The following is a 19,563-nucleotide window of genomic DNA, read 5'->3' as shown; positions in this document are numbered from 1 at the left end:
TTAGAAAGCTCCAGAGCATGCAATGAGCTATAAACCACAGCTGTGAAGGTTTCTTCATACTTGTTACCTGGCAAACAAACAACATACTGCTTTATCACAGCCTACCGACAGGCTCCTGTTAAAAAAGCCAGGATTTAGCAGTCCAAGGATGGAGCTGAAACCATGCTAACATCCCTTCTCTTCTGAACACTTCAGGCCTTGCTGGCAGTTGCCTGGCTGCACTGTCCCTCTTCCTCCTGTCTGACCTCTTCTTCCTCCCATAGCAGCACAGCCTCCCAGTGTGCCAGAGCCAGCGTTAGAAACCTACACAAGAAATGATTCAGTAGATCGGTCAGACAGCACAGACTCCCAGTGCCTTGTTGTATGTGGATAGCAAACATTATTCACATTCTCAGTAGTTCATTAAGAGAAAAGCCAAATCAAGATATTGCTGTTTTTTCAGTTTGTCTGCTTCCAAATACCTAGTAATAAAATATTAGTTATATTAGATATGATTCACACAGACACTGAGCTTTGAAAGGGAGAGAGGCACAGTTAGCACGCAGCAGAAAAGGCTGCCCACATGATTTGTTAGCTGTGGAAGGAAAAGACAGCATCTAGCACAGTGGAGTCCTGGTCCCAGCCTAGGGCTCCAGGGCACGCCTGTAATACTCCTAATAAATAATCTTGAACATATCGCTGAACTGAAATTCGGGTCCCAGGAGCTCTCCCAGGCTCTCCCTCCACAGCAACCTTACAGTCCCCATAACAACCTGGCTAGCTCAGCTATCCCTGTCTTTCTCCACAGTCGTGTTTCCCACTGCTCTGTAATAAAACACTCAGCCTTATGCCCTAAATCCCTGTCCCTCTTCTGCCATTCTGCTTACATTCTTTTCTCAAGCACTCCCCTCTGTCCCTTCAGCCCATCCTCACACTAACCTGTTCATGCTAGAACTGGGGTGACAAGCAAAGTGCTCCTTCAAGGTGCCTGGCTAGGGTACCTAGCACATCTGCTCCCAACCCCTAGGCTTGAGATCATCAAGGAATTTTCTCCCCAGAAAGCAGAAATCTGGGTTTTCTTCCATTCCTCTGTCCCAGCAAAGGCTGTCCCCTTCTCAGTATGATCTGGGCACTTTTACCACACCCAACCCTTACTGCTGCAGAAATCAAGAATGTTGATGGTCCACTTGGCCAGACCTGATGCTCTTCGGTCACACATTGTGCTCTGAGAGCTTTTGGTGCAGGTCTGTTACAGATAGCAGTTTTCAAACTGTGGTTTGCAGACCCATTGAGAGGTTTGTCTGTGGACAGAAGCATTCTTCCCTACCTTTAAGGGGACCTGCAAAAGGACATTTTACGCTCCTTGTGCAACACTTGCAAATCAGCAAGTCAGCACTTCACCTGAGAAGCTGTAGGGTCTACAACCTGGAAGAGCTTGAAATCTCCAGCACAGGACTTTGGGTAGCTTGTGCCCATGGTTGTTGGTAAATGGTGGGAGAGACTGCTTCTGAACTAACGTGTTGCATAGTTGCCTGATGCATCTACAACGGCTTTCTATTTCTTCCAAGCTTCCAAATCCCACCAGGTATCTGAAAACGTATTCACTCCCCTCCTTTTCCCTCTGCTGAGCAATTACGAAGAACCAAAGGTCTGGAAAGTATTTCAAACAAATTAGAGGGAATTGTCAACGAAGGCTGACTCAATTATAAACTGAAAATCTATCGTTATCCTGAATGATAGATGGTAGAGGACAATGGACTGAGAACATGCAGAATTAATTTGTCTTTTCTCGAGCTGGTTAAAAATGATTTGTTTAGAAATGTTGCTGCTTGTAAAAAAAAAAGTCTTTTTGTGGTTGCACCTTTTCTTTTTTGAAACCATTGCTATAGGTAGAAAGCACTGGTATTCTGCCTGTAACACAGCTAGGCCAATGCTGCACACGCATCGGCTTCATGCCTGCAGAACAGGCTGCAGTGCCTCAGCGCTCTGCACCTTTCAGCAGAGAATCTCAACTCTTCTGCAAACGCTGCTGGAGTCGAGTGGCGGAGCATTTGCCAAAGGCAAAATGAGAACAAAAAGCCCTTCTCTGTCCAGCCACTCCCTGCCTGCCTCCCTCCCTAACTGCACAAAAACAGTAATTCTGTGTGTGAATAAAACATGTTTGTTTGTGTACTTTTGGACAGTGGAGCTGCAGAATTCAGCTAAATACATCCCTGATCTGTGAGAACTGAAGCACAAGTGCTCTCATTTCCCCCCCTCAGCCATCTCTTTCAACAAACTTCCCCTTCTGCGCCATCCATTCATTTCCCTGAGGCTACACTGCTGCTTAAAAGTAATGAAATGCTCAAAGTATGGTAGAGTAAACCTATTTTGAAGAAACAGGGAGCAAAAACTGGAATGACCATGTATCTGTCAAAGCCTAATAACTCCAACACCATGAATTTCTTTCCCTGACCTGGCTTTGTCCATTATACTTTGACATTGAGCGAGGCTTTCCAGGGCATTGCTACACTTCATGAGGCCATGCCCAATTTTTAGATGCTGGGCTGCCATGGGGAATTCACAGCATCCAAGATACGGGGGCCTCTGTTCCCACAACGAGGCATGAGAACAGCACGCTTTAAAGCAAGAGCCACAAAGTGCAGTTTGCTGAGCCAGCCAAGGGAAATGCCAAAAACATGGATATGTCTCAATATTGTCCCTCTCCAGGACTCAGATGCCATCGGCAGTTTTCAGAAAAGTCCGCTCCCACCCAAAGCCAGCTAAAGGCTTCTCAGCGGTGTAGGCAAAACTGAATTTTGCTGCTCCAAAACTGAGGGGAACGAGGACGAAAGAGGCAAACAAAGCGGCAGTGCTAAACGGAGAATCAGGGGATGGAGACTGGAAATTCAGGGTTTGCTGGTCCTGCTGGCTTCCAAGGAAGACAACTTGCTGTCACGGTCCCAGGCACCCAGACTCCGCCCTGGGCAGCAGCAGCAGCATCCTGCCTAGACTGTCCAAGGCTGACAAAGGAGACAGAGGGGTGGTTTTGCCCTCTCATCGCTCCTACATAGGCTGCTGCTGTAGATACCTGTACAATCTGCCTCTGCCTGGTCTTCCTATTCAGTGTACAATAGTATCACAACTTGCAGACAGGCTCCTCTTTTCTAAACATTGCCTTAATGGCTGGGCTAGGGAGTTACAAGGCATGTCTGTACAGTCAGACGCAGCATGCAACCACATGTTAGCTCTGCCCAAGCCAGGGGGATGCAAGTTGGTGCCAGTCCCAGCCCCGTGCCACCACAGAGCATGGGACTGTACCTACCTTGCACATCCAAGAGCAGAGCAGGCCTCCTAACTGCCAACATAGCTCTCATCCAACACATAGCAATGCCTCATAGGACTGGCTTAGGTCCCACCAGCTTGGTGCCAGCATGGAGCTGGCATGACACTGACCTCAACTGCTTCCACAGGCTTATAAATCCACACCGTCCTCCCACCCTTCCTGCAGGGTCAGCTGATTTTGCTGATGCTGTGCCCCAGACACAGCTCCAAAGGGGCTGCAGAGCGAGTGCTCCCCTAGGTCACCTGCGATACGGATCCGTATCTAGTCAAGCAGGAGAGGGGACTGAACCCCAATGTCCCACAGCAGGGCTGAATGGGCGAGCCTGGAAATCAGGGGGGTACTTTCGATCTGCCTTCCTGTGATGGCTGATGTGGTACAGGGAGTGTTTTCTGTGCACCTTTGGTCAGAGCAAGAGTGCAGCAGTTAACACAGACTGGGAGCACCAAGCTTAGGATCTTTAGGGAGGTTGGGCATGAGAGAGAGGCTTGTTGCTTTGACCCTGTCAAAACAGTGTTACTGCCATAACGCCCAGAAATGGGATCTTAGCCGCTTTCTCATCAGAGGGGCAGATGAGCACGGACTTCAGCTGCCCCTGAGGCAACTTAGCAGTGGAGCTAAATTTTGAATCCAAACATTTACAGTGGAGTTAAGGTAGCTGTGTCCCACCTAGGCTGCCCAGCAGAGCTGGGTCTGAGTCTGAAGTATGTGGTGTCAAGGACTTTTTCATCATTTCATGAAGGGTGGACCACAGTAGTGAGATACATTGCTATGCCTATATATACTCAAATACAATGGTTTTGGTCAATCAGTGACAAGGAAACCTATCATATGCCTGATTTTCAGCCACTGACCTGAAGTTACATAACAAAAACACAACATTCATTTAAGCTTCTCCATAATATAGGGGTGTGTGTAGGGAGAAGGGGAGGGGGGGAACCAAAAACAAATAAGTTATTCTTGCAGATTTGATGAAAGGTTCATGGGCCAAACAGTTTTGCATGAAACCCAGTAATTTTTACTTCCCTGCTTAAACTTGAAACCAGCCAAATTGCGTGTGGTTTGTGCTATTGCTGTGAACAGCTTATATGGCCATACTAAGAGCAGTAGTAATTAGACTATCACAGCTATACATTAGTTAATAAACAACATAAATAATCATATAAATGTCATGCTTTGATGCCAGGACTTGACCAATTCAAGCAAATTCAACAGTGTTTGGCACCACGGAGCATTCTAAGAATTTGTACATAATCTGCTTTTTTGCAAACCTTTTGAGAAGGAGCTATTTACATGGTAAGCATGTTTTTCTTCAAGAGATTATACTCCTTCCAAGTCAATTAACTACATTCCAATGAAAACAGAGAGAATTTTAAATAAATGATACTAGCCTGTTCATAAAGGAAGAGAGAGGGAGAATGAGAACACAATGGAAACTCTGAAATTGTGGTCACTTAAATAAAAACCCTTCTGTGCACAGCTGAAAACATTTTCTCTCCTAAAATATTGACATTTTACCATGGGAGAAAGAACAAGAGCATTAATCTTACAGGGGTTTTCACTTGTTTTGGTTGCCAGAGTGTCTCTGTTACTGCCTCACGTTATGATTGCTATATTAAAGACATTAATTACACAATTCAGTGACAGAACAATCAGGAAAAAAAAGGCAAGAGAAGTCTTCTGTGGAATCAGAGCTGAACAAACTGCAGGATAAAACAGCAAGGATTGGAGTACAGCAACTTTCCTTTGCTGAAAGCATCACTGACCTTTCCAACATCTTAGGTAAGTAGCTTATTTTAGTATTAGCCCATAGTACCACCCAAAAAATTACTACCTACCGTATGACTACCTACCTACCCACCCATGAAGGTGGGTTTCTGAGGCAAGGTGTTTATACTGCCATTACCCAGGAACTCTGACACAAGGGGAGGTGATCAGAACAACATGTTAAAAGCAACTTGTAACCCCAATGGGTCCAGCTCACTTTGACAGCTGCTACTCCTGATGACCCCACCAGGTGCACTCCCACCATGTGAAAAGCAGCTGCCTCTCAAGTGAAATTCAGCAGAGAGCAGCTTCCACGGTAGCTTGAGCTGCTAACAGGCTAAAGGAAGAAAACACTGCATTGCCCATCCTGCTATCTTCATTACTGAGGAGGAAGAGGACACTCAGTCTGAAAGCACTCATATACTTTTCTGTGCAGTTATACTTGAACAAAAAGGAAGATCCTAACAGCTGAATTCCCTCCCTCTGTGCACCTCAAATCCACCAGAGGGGAGCCAAGCTGGGCTGGGAACACTGAGTGCTCAGCTCTTATTATACAAGTCAACGCCTTCACATCTCAGTAAACGCCCCACGAAAAGCAGGCAACCTCTGAAGGTGTAGCATTTGTACAAAGCCAGGGCTGCCAGAGTCCTTGGAAAAGGATAGCTCCTGTCTGTCACATGGAGAAAAACACTAGGTATAAAAGAGGTTTGGATATCAACAACTTGTAGTGTGGTCACTACGTACTCAGAACTTACAGGATGTATTTTTTGTACTTCAAATTCTACACTTGGGTGCACATGACCAACCTTCCATCTTCAATGGAAACCTATCTGCCTGTACACAAAGGCAGAGCCAACTCTCACATTCCTCCTCACTTGTCACATTGATAAAGCATGAGTCATATTCAGATGTCAAAAAGGGTCCATCCACACAGAAATTAAAAATGCTTTACAAGTCTCTCTTAGGTCAAATCCCAGCCTACTGCGTTCTATGTCCATCCTGTGAGGAGCCCCCTCTGAAAAGGGAAAGACTACTGTTGTTGTCATTATTTCTATTCCCTTAACACTATGGACCAGGGCCCCTTTATTTTAGGCACTGTACAAACAAATTACTCAAACAGTCCTTCCCTCGGGTGCTCCCCAAATAGGAGTGCCTAAAATCTTTCATTTGTCTAGACCTCCCACTTCCTACAAGAACATCTAGTTACATCAGGATTTCTGAATGTGAGAAAATAGCTGAAGTTCATCTTCTGCGAGCTGAGCACTGCCAAGGTTAGAAAGAAGCTTTCCCTGGGTTCATACATCATGCAGTGGTGGGGTTGCTTCTCTGGAGCATGTGGTTCCTGGTTCTAATCTCAGCTGTGGTGATGACCAGCGTGTTCAGCTACTGCATGAGAAAGTTTGCTAATTGCCAGTGTCTGTGCTAGCGTCTGACAGATACTGCAGATGTCACGGCTAATTTTCAATTATGTGCAGAAATAAACTGCATACCCTGGGAGAAACCAGAGCTTTCAGGACTTTTTCATCCCCCAAATCTTAGGTGTTTCATCTGTGTGCCAATAAAAAGAAGCCACAGTGAATTAACAGATTAATAAAAAGCTCTTCCAGCCTAAAGCATTATCAGGGAACTTGAAACACCCTCCCCTCTCTTTTGCACGGACTGTGCTGTCTCTTGCAGTCCAAGATGCAGGCAGAAACTCAAGGCCCTGAAGAACAGTGCTCTCTTGGACTGCTACAGGTCTAAGAAGAGCTATGTTTGAACTGCTGTCCATCACCGCTGTGCATTTCATAGTTTTATTGCCTGTTCAGTAGACAAACGTCCACTGTTCTTGCACCACTCCCAAATCCAAACCAAAAGCATGCAGGCCACCTTTGGACACTCAAGCTGCACTTCAGTAGGTTGGTTCCAAGGAACTTTCACTAGGCAACCGTGGTTCTCTCTCTTGGCCAACCTTAAAGTTATAACAAGCCTCTTCTAGCCAGTTTTTCTTGATCACCACATGAGCAATTAGCTGAACAGCCTCCCTGGATTTCTGCATTATCCTCTTGTTTTCTAAATCAAATTTAATAGTGTTTCCAGAAGTTGAAAAATATCATAGACCAAGCTACAGTTGCTTTTTGTCTTTGATGCCTACCAGAAGCAACTTTTGACTAATAGGGCTCCTAGCAATTGAATTCCACCTTTTTGTCCACTTCCTTTCCCGGTGAGCTGCTACAAATGAAGGTTCAGTTTCCCTGGCAAATTCCACAGCTGTGTGAAGTGTTCTTAGCCTCCTTTCACATCTTGGTCTGTAAATCTAAGTCCAGCTCAACATCTACAAATTGGCCCGCTGTTAATTTATCTTGGAAAGTCTCATGTGGATATGCCTGGAACCTAAGTTTTCTCAGGTCCTAAGTTCAGATGGGGCCCCTTTTTTTCTCTTCTAAGTCTCATGTCAAGAGTTGGAGCCAAATATGGATATATCTTATCCTACATCCGGATCTAAATAAAAACTGTGCCACAAATCATATTTCCAATATTTTTCTCTTCAAGCAACTTGTCTTTTTTTCCTGAGGGGCACATTCTACCATACTATTAGAGCTATTTGCTATTAGGTTTGTTTATGGAAGGAGGAAAAAATTAATGACAACATCAGAGAGATTCTTTGGTGAGATCCTATTTACAAAGTATGCCCACAAAGTCCTGTTTCCCAGAAAAAAAGTAGAAACAAATGACAGCAGAACATTTTCTTGCTTATGGTTACTTCGTCTCCCCCTTCTGTCAGTTCTGCTTTTTCTCATGATGACACACTTAACTGTTTCTGTACATTGGCTTTCTTTTTCTCATGTGTACAGTGATTGCCAGTGACTGTAGACCCTCCATTTTGCAATTAGAGAATATCTCAGCCCTTATTTCTTAGCATCTGACTAGGCTTCATCTATTTTTTTCCTCCCATTTCACTGTGCAAGGAGCTTACTATAGAGCAAAGATTTTGCCTCAAGGCAACTAGTAACACCTTGCTATAAACAGCTCAATATCACATGCTATATTTTCCTCTGCATCTTCTGAGGCCATAGTTCATCCCTCAGTCATGTGAAAGCTCTGGGCTGCCAGGTCACGTAGCAATTGAAGGCATGGTCATGTGGGCAGACTGTGAACGGTCACTGCTGTTAGCTAGATCACACAGCAGTGATTTTGTGCCATGGACACACTGCCAGAAGTGTCCCAGAGTGCCTCATGCTCAGCTCCCCACTCGTTTTTCCCAAGAACGGTAGGATGCCAGCAGAGAGAGAGTGAGACCAGGGGCTTGATGCTGTCTTTGTACCTTCTGGACTGCTCTGACTCTGGCTACCCTGTAATGCCACAGATATTATAAGTCATGACAGCTTCTCCAAGACTGTTTCTCTGCTATTTCCATAGCGCTTCCATCCCTAACTACTCTTTTACTCCCCCATCTCTAAAACATTTCCTGTGATTTAGCTCCTTGGGCTACATCAAGGGCCCTTATCGTTATCCAGTATCTTACTGTGTGTAATCTGCATATGTACCTCAAAGAAGCTGGATCCAGACCTTTCTCAATCGCAGCAATAGGATTTTGTTGTGCTTTTTAGACAACTGCTTCAGATCATGCCTATGTAGACATGTATGGACAGACCTGAGGTCTTCTGTACGCTCCAGGACGGCTTTGTGGCCAGGTGTGCTAAGGCAGCTATTTGACTTCTGGGTAGAAGTTAGCCTGTACCTGCCCATGAAGATATGCCCTCTGACAGGTTTTCTGATACTCGCAAATACAAGCCTGGAAAATAAGTTTTACCTTGCACAGTTCCCCCTAGTGTCATTTCCGGAAGCACCAACTCCAGAAAAGCAAAAACATCCTAGGAAGAAAAACAGGGTACTGCATTTCCCAGAGGTGCAATCCCCTTCATCCTGCTGTGAAAGGTAAAAGGAAACAAATTATTTCTTTCACAATATTCATCAACTTGTTGTTGTGCATAGAAACCTCCAAGTCAGGATTAATCTAACCAAAATGTAGGCTTCCCCCAATGCAGTCACCAACCACTGAGCTAGGCTTCCTTTGTAGTTAGCCAGCTGAGGTGCTTTGCAGGGCATGATTCATCCCAACCTCAAGCAGATATCTAAATTAGGGCAAGAAAGACCTCAGGGGAGCAGCTCTGATGTAGACACCTACCCCCAGACATCTAAAGTTCAGTAACATGAATCCCACTTCCAGACACTTTTCAGCTGACCCAGTTTATCAACAACTGTCATTTACCTCAACAAAAAGCAGACACTTTCATCTGTATTTTTATTTCTTTACTTTTATTGAAAACTCCAGGCTTGTACCACAGATGTCTGGGAAAGACTAGCCCTTCAGACAGTACCAGGGGCTTAATAAGAATGGAAATGTCTTCACAATATGGCTGACTTCCAGTTTGAGAGCTCACCTGAACCTTTGTCATCTGATTTCACACACAGTTGCATTCCCAAATCAAATATATACTTAATCAAGCACCTTACAGGACTCTGAAGTATACATTTTGCAGCATTTCAGCCAAAACTACCTGCTATTTACTTACTATTATTGTTCAAACAACTCCCAAGACATATATGGAGCTTTACAAACACATAAAGCAGATAGATCTCAGCCATAAAAGCTTTGAATCTAAGCAAAACATAGCAGCAAATGAAGACAGACTACTCTGTGGGGGCTGAGGAAATGGTTACAACCAGCAATGATAATTTGGTATAGACTTCATATTAAAAAAAAAAAAAGTTTGCACATTTTTCAGTTGATATTTCTGGCAGTGGTATTTTATGCTTGAAAAGCTTCTTCCTGACCTGTCTGTTTTTATTTGCATTGAACCATTTGCTTCATTGGAGATCCCCAAGAGACTGCAGGATTGTCACAAACTCCCTGCCACTCTATTTTAAGCAGACTATCAATGTATTTGAGTGTTCAAACTCTTGGGAACTGTCTCCACCCTTGCTAGCAGCCAGGCAGTGCTGACCACAGGCCCCTCTCAGATTGTCTCCTAAGGCGCTTTGAACGATGCCCTTCCTTGGAAGACCCCACTCTCTTTCTCCATAGGTGGCAGCCTGGCTGAGGAGGAGAGAAGATGGGAAGAGCTTCTGTGCTTGCTGCACTTTTGTATACAAGACACAGCAATCTGTGTCTCATTTACCACTTGTGCCAGGCACGGAGGAAGTCCAGAGGTGCCTTGCTGGACACAGCCGAGCCTCGGTGGGGCATGCAGAGGCACGACAGGAGCATGGCAATGCTCCTCCCCACACCTCTGCCTCTCTCTGCACCACCACAGCTCGTGCTGAACGAGCATAGAGGAGCAGAGGAACTGCTCCAAACCAAGACTCTGTCTCTCTCCCTCTCCCTGTAACCCTACAGGCTGATCCCAGCCCTCTGGGCAAAATTTCTCTGCCCTGCTGGGCAGGAGAGTAGAGGGAGCCAGGCTGGTAGGGGACAGCAAAGCTCACTGCAGTGGGGAATGTCACCAGTGCTCGAGGCTCAGCCCTGTCCTTCCCTGCTCTCAGCCAGCCCCCAGCCATGCTGGCTGGGCCCCACAAGCAGCTACACCATTTGCTGCGAAGGGGATGAGAGGGGCCATAATATGAGGAGGAGGGCAGCTGTAGCACAGAGGATGGGGTTGCTCGCTGCCTCCCTGAAGCCCTAGGCAGCTCCAGCAGGCTCCTGCCCCATGCAGGCAGGGAGGTCAGAGCTGCTGTCCACGTGGTTTCCAACTCCCTTATTGCCTGGACTGCTGGCTCCCAGGCACGACCTTAGAAGCCACAACAGTTGACAAGATTAGTCTTTTGCAGTAACAGATAACAATAATTTTAATTAATTTTAATGAATAATATAAAATATCTTAGCCTAGATATGATAATTGGATATAATCATATGATCTTGTCCTACTCTAAATAAGGTAAAATATGTTTATTGGCTAACTGACTAGCAGAGAATTTCTTCTGACATTTTGGCCCAGCTCATCCGTCTCCTCTCCACACCTCCGATATTTCCTGATCATCGAACCTCTGTTTAACATACTTAATTCTGTGCTGACACACACTGCCTGCAACAGCTTTTCATCCATCCTAAATTACTACTCTTATTCTTATCATAATCGGTCTCTAATAGTAATTACACATTATTTCCTATATCACCTCATGCTAAATCCTGAATGTAGGCCTATCAAGACAGTTAGGATTAAATTATACCACAACTATTAGACAGCTGTTCATGTATTATATCTCATGTACACTGTTCATTGCTGCACACAAGCACAGTGGGGTGACAACTCCCTCTGCTTTCCCTCTCCACCCCTCCCTGCCTGCATGCCCTGAAGCTGGTGTCCAGCACATGGCCTTGCAGCAGCAGGAATGTCTCTGCTGTAGGGTTTAACATGCAATGGAAGGAACTGGAGCTTCTCTCACCACCAACTATGGGGCCAAAACACTCACCAGGACCTCTGCCACCACTGTGCTTCAAGCGGCACCAGCAAGAAAACATCCATCATGTCTTTTAAAAGAAGAGAGCACACAGGCAAGAGATTTTCTGTCGTACCCCCAGCCAGTGTTGAGGTTGTGAGACACGTCCCCTTTTCCCACAGCTGCCAAGACTACTGTCACACCCTTCCATCAAGAACAGCCGTTGACCCTGGTTCTCCATGTGCCTATGACTTACCCATTGTGGTTATAACTATAGGCATAGGGAGTCACGCAAACATGTGTAGCATGTCTATACAGAGGTCTTTTGTTGAGACCTGAAATCCCCCAGCCTGGGGATGCTTCCCTGAGCTTCCTCTGAAAGACAGGCCAGGACCTCAACACAACCTCCTCTGTCGCACTGGTACAGTCATCCTGCTGATTCTCCTAATGATAGTCAAAGCCTAGTAGTGCCTGCCCATTACTGCTGTCCATAAAACACAGGGGTGAAGCTCCCCAGTAGTCCAAGGACTATTGACCACTGCAATTCCCCTCAACCTCTCTTTGGAGAGCTTGCAGGGAAGCCTTCAAGAGAGCATAAGCTTTTCCACTCATGGCAGAAGCGTGAATTTTATCTCTAGTGCTTGCATACTGTATAGTGGCATAAATTAAATCAAAGTGGAGCTGAGGAAATCAATTAGAGTGGAGTCTGTGCAGGATTTAGATAGTTTGCAGTAAATAAGGCCTGGGGCCACACACTGAATGCTGAGAATGAACCAGTAATAACGAATTGCTACCCAGTCAATGAGCACATCCAGTGCTAAAAGGGGCCATCGTGTCACAGAAAATAGAGCACACGAGCATGTAACTGGAAACCACATCACACTGCATACACACAAGCAGCTGGGATGGACAACACACAAGCAGTTTAATAATTCTTCTTCATAACTTTTGAATGCTTTATGTCCCAATCTTCATACTTTCTGGTTTCTTAGATTGAAGGTACCGATACGTTATAGGACAGAGACTTGTTAACCATCAGCATTACCTTCACCAAATTCAGCTCTGAGAAACAGCTCAGAAACAACTGAAACCGCAGTCCTAAAGCAATCACAGAGTATTCAAAATAGGCACATGGGAAGTAGTTCATGGAAATGTACTGGGCTGGAGCACACAAAGTGTGCCTGAATAGCCCCTGGGAAAAGCATGGCTACATGCTGTTTTGCAAGAGAGGCTCCACTCTGCAGAGAGATAGTTAAAAAATCAGCACGACTACAAATTCCTCTGTGTGCTGCCATAGTATCTTATTGTGGAAACATATATGGATCTGCAGAAACTTATTCCACCTGCCTTGAAGGGACTAAGATGCACAGTGCAAGCTTGTAAGGGCTGACAGTTGTAGAACATCAATAATTCAAAACCTGTGTATGACTAACACTGCCCAACCCATCCCCCTAAGGTTACTTTTACTTAATATTCACAGAAGGCACATTGTTATTTCTTCTTCAAAAAAGTCATGAATAACTTACCATTCATTACCCAAGCACTTTTTTTACAATTGACTTCATCTAAAAGAATAAGTAAGCGTAGAAAATATTTATTTCCCAACCTCTTAAAATCTTCTTACTTCATTGTTGTTGAGCATAAAAGTATTATTCAGAAACTCTTAGTTTGCAGAAGACCACATTTTGGGGTTTTTTTTGTTTAAAGGGCTTAACTTTGTTTTGTAAGCAATATTCACCTCTGTTCCTAAAAAAGTAATCCAATGTAAAAAGAAGGCAAAAGCCAGACTAGGTGAACATTTCCATTTATGTACAAATTAATATATCAGAAGTCACACTTCAGACTACCAGAGAAATGTAGACTGCTAGAGTTCTGTTACGCCCTGCTTGGCAGAAGATGGTAAATTCTTGATCACTCCACCTTGGATCATTTTAAACGTCTCAAATCAGAGTGGCTACCCACCACAGGAAGAAGTGATGTCTCCATTGCAGGCCTCTTCCATGGGATGAGGTGGAATCTGTCACCTGTCAAGCTGCTGGTTTTCTGCTTGTGAATCACGTATGAACCCACTGGGAATGGCACCTCTGTGAAAGCAGCGTGAGGCTTGTCATCCGTTACCACAGAAACAGTGATTTTCACAGAATTGGTCCACCTGGTTGAGCTAGAACATACTTCTTAGAGATTTTATTTTGGTTTCAAGACAAGTGATGGAATTGGGATGGGATTAGGCCATTGTTTCACCATCACCATCAGCCAAAACAGAACCCCAGAAAGGCGTCTTGCCCTTAGCCCCCCGCTGTTCAGTCTTATCCCATGCTGCTCACTTCCTCCCATTATCCTATGCGTTAGAGATGCAATGGGGAATCAAATTGGGATGCTGATCTGGGTTAAAACAAACTTTTCCTTTTTGAGAGTGTGACTAACTTGGACCAGTTCCCAATCCAGTTTTCTCTATGGCCTTGAAAACACTTGTGCTAATGTGTCCAAGAGAGGGTGATGTGGGAACTGAAGTAAGCGTTGAAGCAGTGAAAGGGCAAGGCTGTTTCACTCACTGGTTTCTGGTAGTATAAGATGATCTTGAGACTAAAGCACTAGCGTCACTGGATGAAATGAGCATCCTATTTCTAGCCTGAATTTGCCTCTCTTCTGGTTAAACTATAGGGTCCTCTTTGTTTTCAGAATTTTTTTACTTATGTAAATACGTAAAACTGTGATATCTCCAACATCTTAGCCTCCCGTTAACAAGGCAAATCAATCGGCCTTCATCAGTGCCTAACACACCTATTTCACGGCACAAGTATGGTCCCCCACATGACTTTCTTTGTAAGTCCTGCACAGAAGGGAAGGGATGATATTGCTTTGTCCTTGGCACTTCAGCACCTGTTTGGTACAGCAGCTTCACATCAGGCACGTGGTCAAATGCAAGTCCACGCCTCACACCTCTGCCAGTGCAAGCCCAAATGGGAGTGCAGAACATGCCTCTTCGCCTCTTGCGGGTAGGCTCTGCATGCCCACACGCACACTGCTTGCATTGCCAGCACCTCAGCCCCAGAGGAATCACAGAATAGTTTGAGTTGGAAGGGACCTTTAAAGGTCGTCTAGTCCAACCCCCCTGCAATGAGCAGGGACATCTTCAACTAGATCAGGTTGCTCAGGAGCCCTGTGCCTGTGGACACTGGTCAGCTAAAGGGGCAGGGGAGGCCCTTTACAAAATGAAAGGCCTGTGTGCAGATTTCTCTCTCCAAGTGCATTTCTCCTCTGGGGAGGGAGTCTGGTGTAGCTACTGCAATGCCAGCAGTGACTCGAGCTGATCTGTCCCCTTAGCATGGAGCAGTGCCAGGAGGAGATGTCAGCCTGGGTCTGGGCTGACCTGACCAGCCCTGCATCCTGGAGCCCTTTCCATTGGAAAGCCTGAAAAGTAGAGGGACTTTCTACTCCTCCTTGAGGTGGAGAAAAGGCCTAGAAACTTTTCAGTTTGTCACCTGAGCCAAATACATGCCTGTGTGGTGAGTGAATGGCTGTGCTTCTTCCCTCACTCTGCTCAAAACGTTCTCCTTCCTCAGCGTTGTCCTGATTGAATTTTTCTCTCTTCAGCTCCTGCTGTGCCTTGTCAGTCCTCTACTGACACAACTTCTACGTCAGCCCTTTGGCTCAGAGCAAGCTGAGCTTTCTGCTAGTCAAACAAGGGTTTATTGAGGACAGTGCTGAAGTAGCCCTTTACTCCTAATTGAGTTCAAAATGAAATCTCATCCTCTGGGACATAAACATTCTGCAAAACCACCTCCTAGAACAGAATACAGTGCGCAACAAAAAAACAGCAGAGAGCACCAACACTGAACTTGGAGACCAATAGATCCAAAAAATTCTGTCAATGGCAAAATGCTAGTGAGCAGCTCAGGTTTTAGCTCTCCCATCAGCTGCCTAGAACCAGGCTAAGCTTGGGTTTTGCAGCAGTGATCTGCAGTGGCAAAGAAGGGTTGAGACAAGGAAAACACCTAGAGATTTGTGGTGCCTGAGCAAGTTAAATCAATATGTGCCCCAAAATGCTTGGAAATTATTTTCTAAGCCACTGTGGCTTTAATTTGTCTCCTACCATCACTAAAACCTGAAAGTACATGTAACACTATCACTATAAATAGAGGGTAAATCTATCTAGCAAGTGACTTACAACTGTAATAGCCATGCCACTTCTAAGTTTATGTATGTGTATATATGCATATATATATTACATATTTGTATATACATACACCTATACATAAAACCTTTTTTTCTATGGTGTTACTCTATGGGCCACATTTCTAAAAAAAACCCTATCCCACAAGGCATAGTGAGATCTTTGCAAAAATCAGCCGTTCAGTGTCATATCAGATGCTCCTTGGTTATGAATTATTTTTTTTTAAATCTTGTACCAAGTACCTAGTACTCCAGGTGAGGGTACCTAGCACCAGTTTGCTCAATTTAGGCATTCACGTTTAGCATCCATGAGGGAAAAGTTAGAGCATGACACTTGAACTATCGGACTAAAACCTGGCTTCGTGTGCCACTACAAATTCAACAGAAGAAATTTAGCCATATGATCTAAATCCCAGCGGCCCAAGTCTTCTCTTTTCCCTACAGTGTCCCAATTGCCCAACCTCTTCTGTCAGCACTAACAACCAAGCAGAGAGTTCAGGGAACTGCCTGAACTCAGATCTGCCTGTGATCTCATCTCCAGGTTAATTTTTCAGTCAGATCAGCCCTTTTCAGTAGTTCACTGGTGGTCACATGTATATGTGGTTGGAGACCTCATCCTTGAGGTAGGAATACAGATCTGCTTGGTATTTCAGCAGAGAGTGTAGAGCAGACAGGACACCTGGGGTTATCGCATGGCCAAAGAGGGGGGACACCTGGTTCAGTCTACTCATTAGCCAGGCAGAGGCAGCCCTCTCCCACAGTCCAACAGTTAGAGAAACCAAGGGCTCACCTCTGCTCCCCAGCCTGCCTTTATGAGTGGTACCATTGCCCTAGATACTGACACCACTTGTGCTCAGAGGAAACCATTCATTACCAGCACTTTCCCAATGACTGAGATAGCGTTTTCCAAATAATGTAAAGGAAGGAAGGAAGAGAAATATCCAGAGACTTCCTTTCAGGTAACAACTCTGCAAATAGCAGAGGTGAGCGACCCTGGTAGCACCCTGCCGATGTACACACATGTACATGGCCAGTGCTCTACTCTATCTAACCAGTTTTCAAAGCTTCTGAGCACTGCTTGTTACTGCCTGTTACTGCCTGCAATTGCCTGCTTTGAGTGTGTGGACTCTGAAGGCCTAGCATAGGCAGTGTGCAGTGGTAGGAGCAGCGTATTTGCCACATTTTAAAAATAACACAATGCATGCCTCGCACCTTTGCTTGAAAGATATCTAAGTGCTTTATAAATATGCATGAAGCAATCCCCAGTGATGTGCTAGAGATGTTCTATAGACTATGCTGAGGCATGTTCCCAAGAGTGAGAATCTGCAGAGGCAATTCACAGTAAAGAAGCATTATTATTGCCTGTTCTTCCCAGTTTACCTTGAGAAATGAGACGTAAATACTGTAATGGCAGCTCTGTCTCTATTGTTTGCGCAAAGCAGCCAGCCTCAGAACAGCAGAGTAAGGAAAGAAGTATTTAGATGCAGCTCCCAAGTTATATTATCTCCTGTGAAGACACAGCCCACTGCTTTTTCACATGTATAATGCCCTCTATTGCTCCTCAAAGTATGCTAAATCACATTGCTGCCTCTGCTGATTAGCAGAAACTTCATAAGAGAGCTTATACTCAACATACTGTTGCACAAATCCAGAATTATAAACAAAATAAGTTTCCAAATCATGGTATCAAGTAGTTTGGCACCTACCTATCCAGCCAGCTCTCTGGGTCTGCATTAGAAGGTGTTCAATAGGGCAAAGCTCTGAATCTGGAGAGCCTCTGTGATCAAATAGGGAGAAATCTGTTCTGTGACTATGCAGTCAAGTGTGTGAGCCTGGCAGGAGGAGATTAAACAGGATTGGGGTGTAAATTTACATTAGTTGGAAGTATAAATCAGGCCTTAGACACATTAAGCAGACACAAGGCCTGTAAATAATGACACAAGCACAATAAACAGACTCTTGGCAGGATGCTGCTCTTAGAACACAATGGTAGAGGCTCCTGAGATTTGATGAAGGAATAGAAAATAACCAAAAAGGGAAGGGAAATGCTATCAGTCCCCAGTGTGTATAAAACAGGGGACTAAAATCAGAATAACCTTGAGGCATGCAGGCCTCCCTGATCTTTCTCAGCTTCTCAGCTGCCCACGTTCCACTTGCAAAGCTGTAAATAATGAAAAGAAGGCTCTGAAGCACTTCAACAACAAAGCAGTTTCCAGGTATTCTATCAGCAGGAGCAGTTTCCAGGGTTTATCGTGGAGATAGAATGGCAAAAACATTGTTCAGGCTTAATCTCATTGGCCACTGTAAGATTGAAAACAAAACCAATCATCTCCTCTATCCCTCAACTTCTCTAAGTTAACTGATTTGCTCTACCTTGGCACTTTTGAGTCCTCTTCTGAGGTGGAGAGCTCCAGAACCTTCCCAGTTAGTCAAAACACTGCTATCTAAGATACAAGGACATGGATACAACATCTAAACAAATAAGATGCTTTTTACTTTTTTCCCCCAGAGATTCATATAGGGGGTTTGTCCTCTCCAAACTCAAGATGATGACCACAGGGTTTATTTGTGGTCCTGACCACAGGGACCACAGGGACCACAGGACCATCGAGGAAGGAGGCTTTTGACTGGTTTGGGAATAGTTTCCAGGTTGCTATTCAGTCACTGAGGGATGAATAGTGGGTAACCTTTCCATGTACTCACAAAGATTTCCAGTCCAGACCCATGTTCACATTAGAAAGTGAACAGGAGTGAAAGAACATCTATACAAGAGGGAAACAGGAAACAAACACTAGAAATACTTGTGCTTATCCACGCATGCATAGGACCTGGTGTCCCTGTGGCTTGCTGCTTCCACAAGACCCAGTTTGCCCAGCATCGCCTAGAGTGTCAAATGAGTAACTGCAGAATGACTAAACTACACACTCTGCTCCCAGTGTGTTTTGGTCAAGTCTGCCCAATATGGCGAGACTTCCCTCCCGTAAGCACTGTGGCTCTGTCTGTCTATCCCTCCTCCTGCAGGCTGGAGAGGGAAGCTGAGCATAGCATGGGCCGCTCCTGTATGACACTGTGAGGCAGGAACGAGGGGAGGGTGGTGCTGGCTTCTGTCATGGAGAGCATAAGCACCAGGGGGCTTTGACCCCAGGTAGCATAGAACTCCTCCAGTGTTACTTTTCTCCCCCCAAAACTACATCACTTGTCAATCTTGGCCACTTTCTCCAGGAGGCAGGGAAAGAATCTCTATTGCCAAGCCAATGTTCATCTGCCCAGACCCAGACTGTTTTTACTTTGCTTTGTACCCTCTGCATCACTGACAATGCATCTCCCCATTTCAACAACTCTCCAAGCAAAGCTGCAGCCAACACCAGTCTCAGTCTGTGCATGACTTTGGTTCATCCAGGAGGCTGAGTCCTGGAGGAGGTGAGTATGCCCAAACAACCCAGCAATGCTTATATAAAGCAACAGGGATTAAATTGAAGTTGCCTCCTTATCTTTAATCCTCACCATCTCCCATGCTGAGTCTGACGGTCGTAGCCAGTTGTAGTCGGTACATACTTTGTGAAAACGGATCTCCATTACTTACTGGGCTCTACTGATCAAATCTTTGTCTCTTCCTTTTCAGTCTTGTGTACTCTCCCTTATATTCCTTTTGTAGTAATCCAGAAGAATTCCTCCATCTTGCTTTCTGGCATGCTTTCTGGAGCACTAAGAGCACACAAAACAGTCTTTCTGCTCTCAGCCTCTGTGCCTAGCACTACAGCATTCCCAAGGAGCCACCTATAAACTTCTGCTTAGCTTCTGAAGTCGTGGTCTGAAGCATGCCTCGGTGCCAAGTTTTCTAAATCTCTCTACTGACTGCATGTGCCTGTCAAATTTCAAGAGTTGCTAAGCAGGCCAAATAG

General features: G+C 45.0%; 1 protein-coding gene across 1 annotated transcript in view; it reads right to left on the bottom strand.

The window, feature by feature from the left end:
• The window catches only part of KCNE2 (potassium voltage-gated channel subfamily E regulatory subunit 2), a 107,001-nt gene extending 87,735 nt beyond the window's left edge, over nt 1–19,266 (bottom strand). The window contains exon 1 of the mRNA XM_072851993.1: nt 19,245–19,266. The gene's annotated coding sequence lies outside the window, so the exon portion shown is untranslated. The remainder of the gene's footprint in view (nt 1–19,244) is intronic.
• Nucleotides 19,267–19,563: the final 297 nt, after the last annotated feature.

Source organism: Ciconia boyciana, chromosome 1 (assembly GCF_034638445.1).
Source record: "Ciconia boyciana chromosome 1, ASM3463844v1, whole genome shotgun sequence".
Classification (NCBI taxonomy): Eukaryota; Metazoa; Chordata; class Aves; order Ciconiiformes; family Ciconiidae; genus Ciconia; species Ciconia boyciana.
Note: the sequence above shows the minus strand (reverse complement) of the source record. Positions and strands in the feature narration are given on the sequence as shown.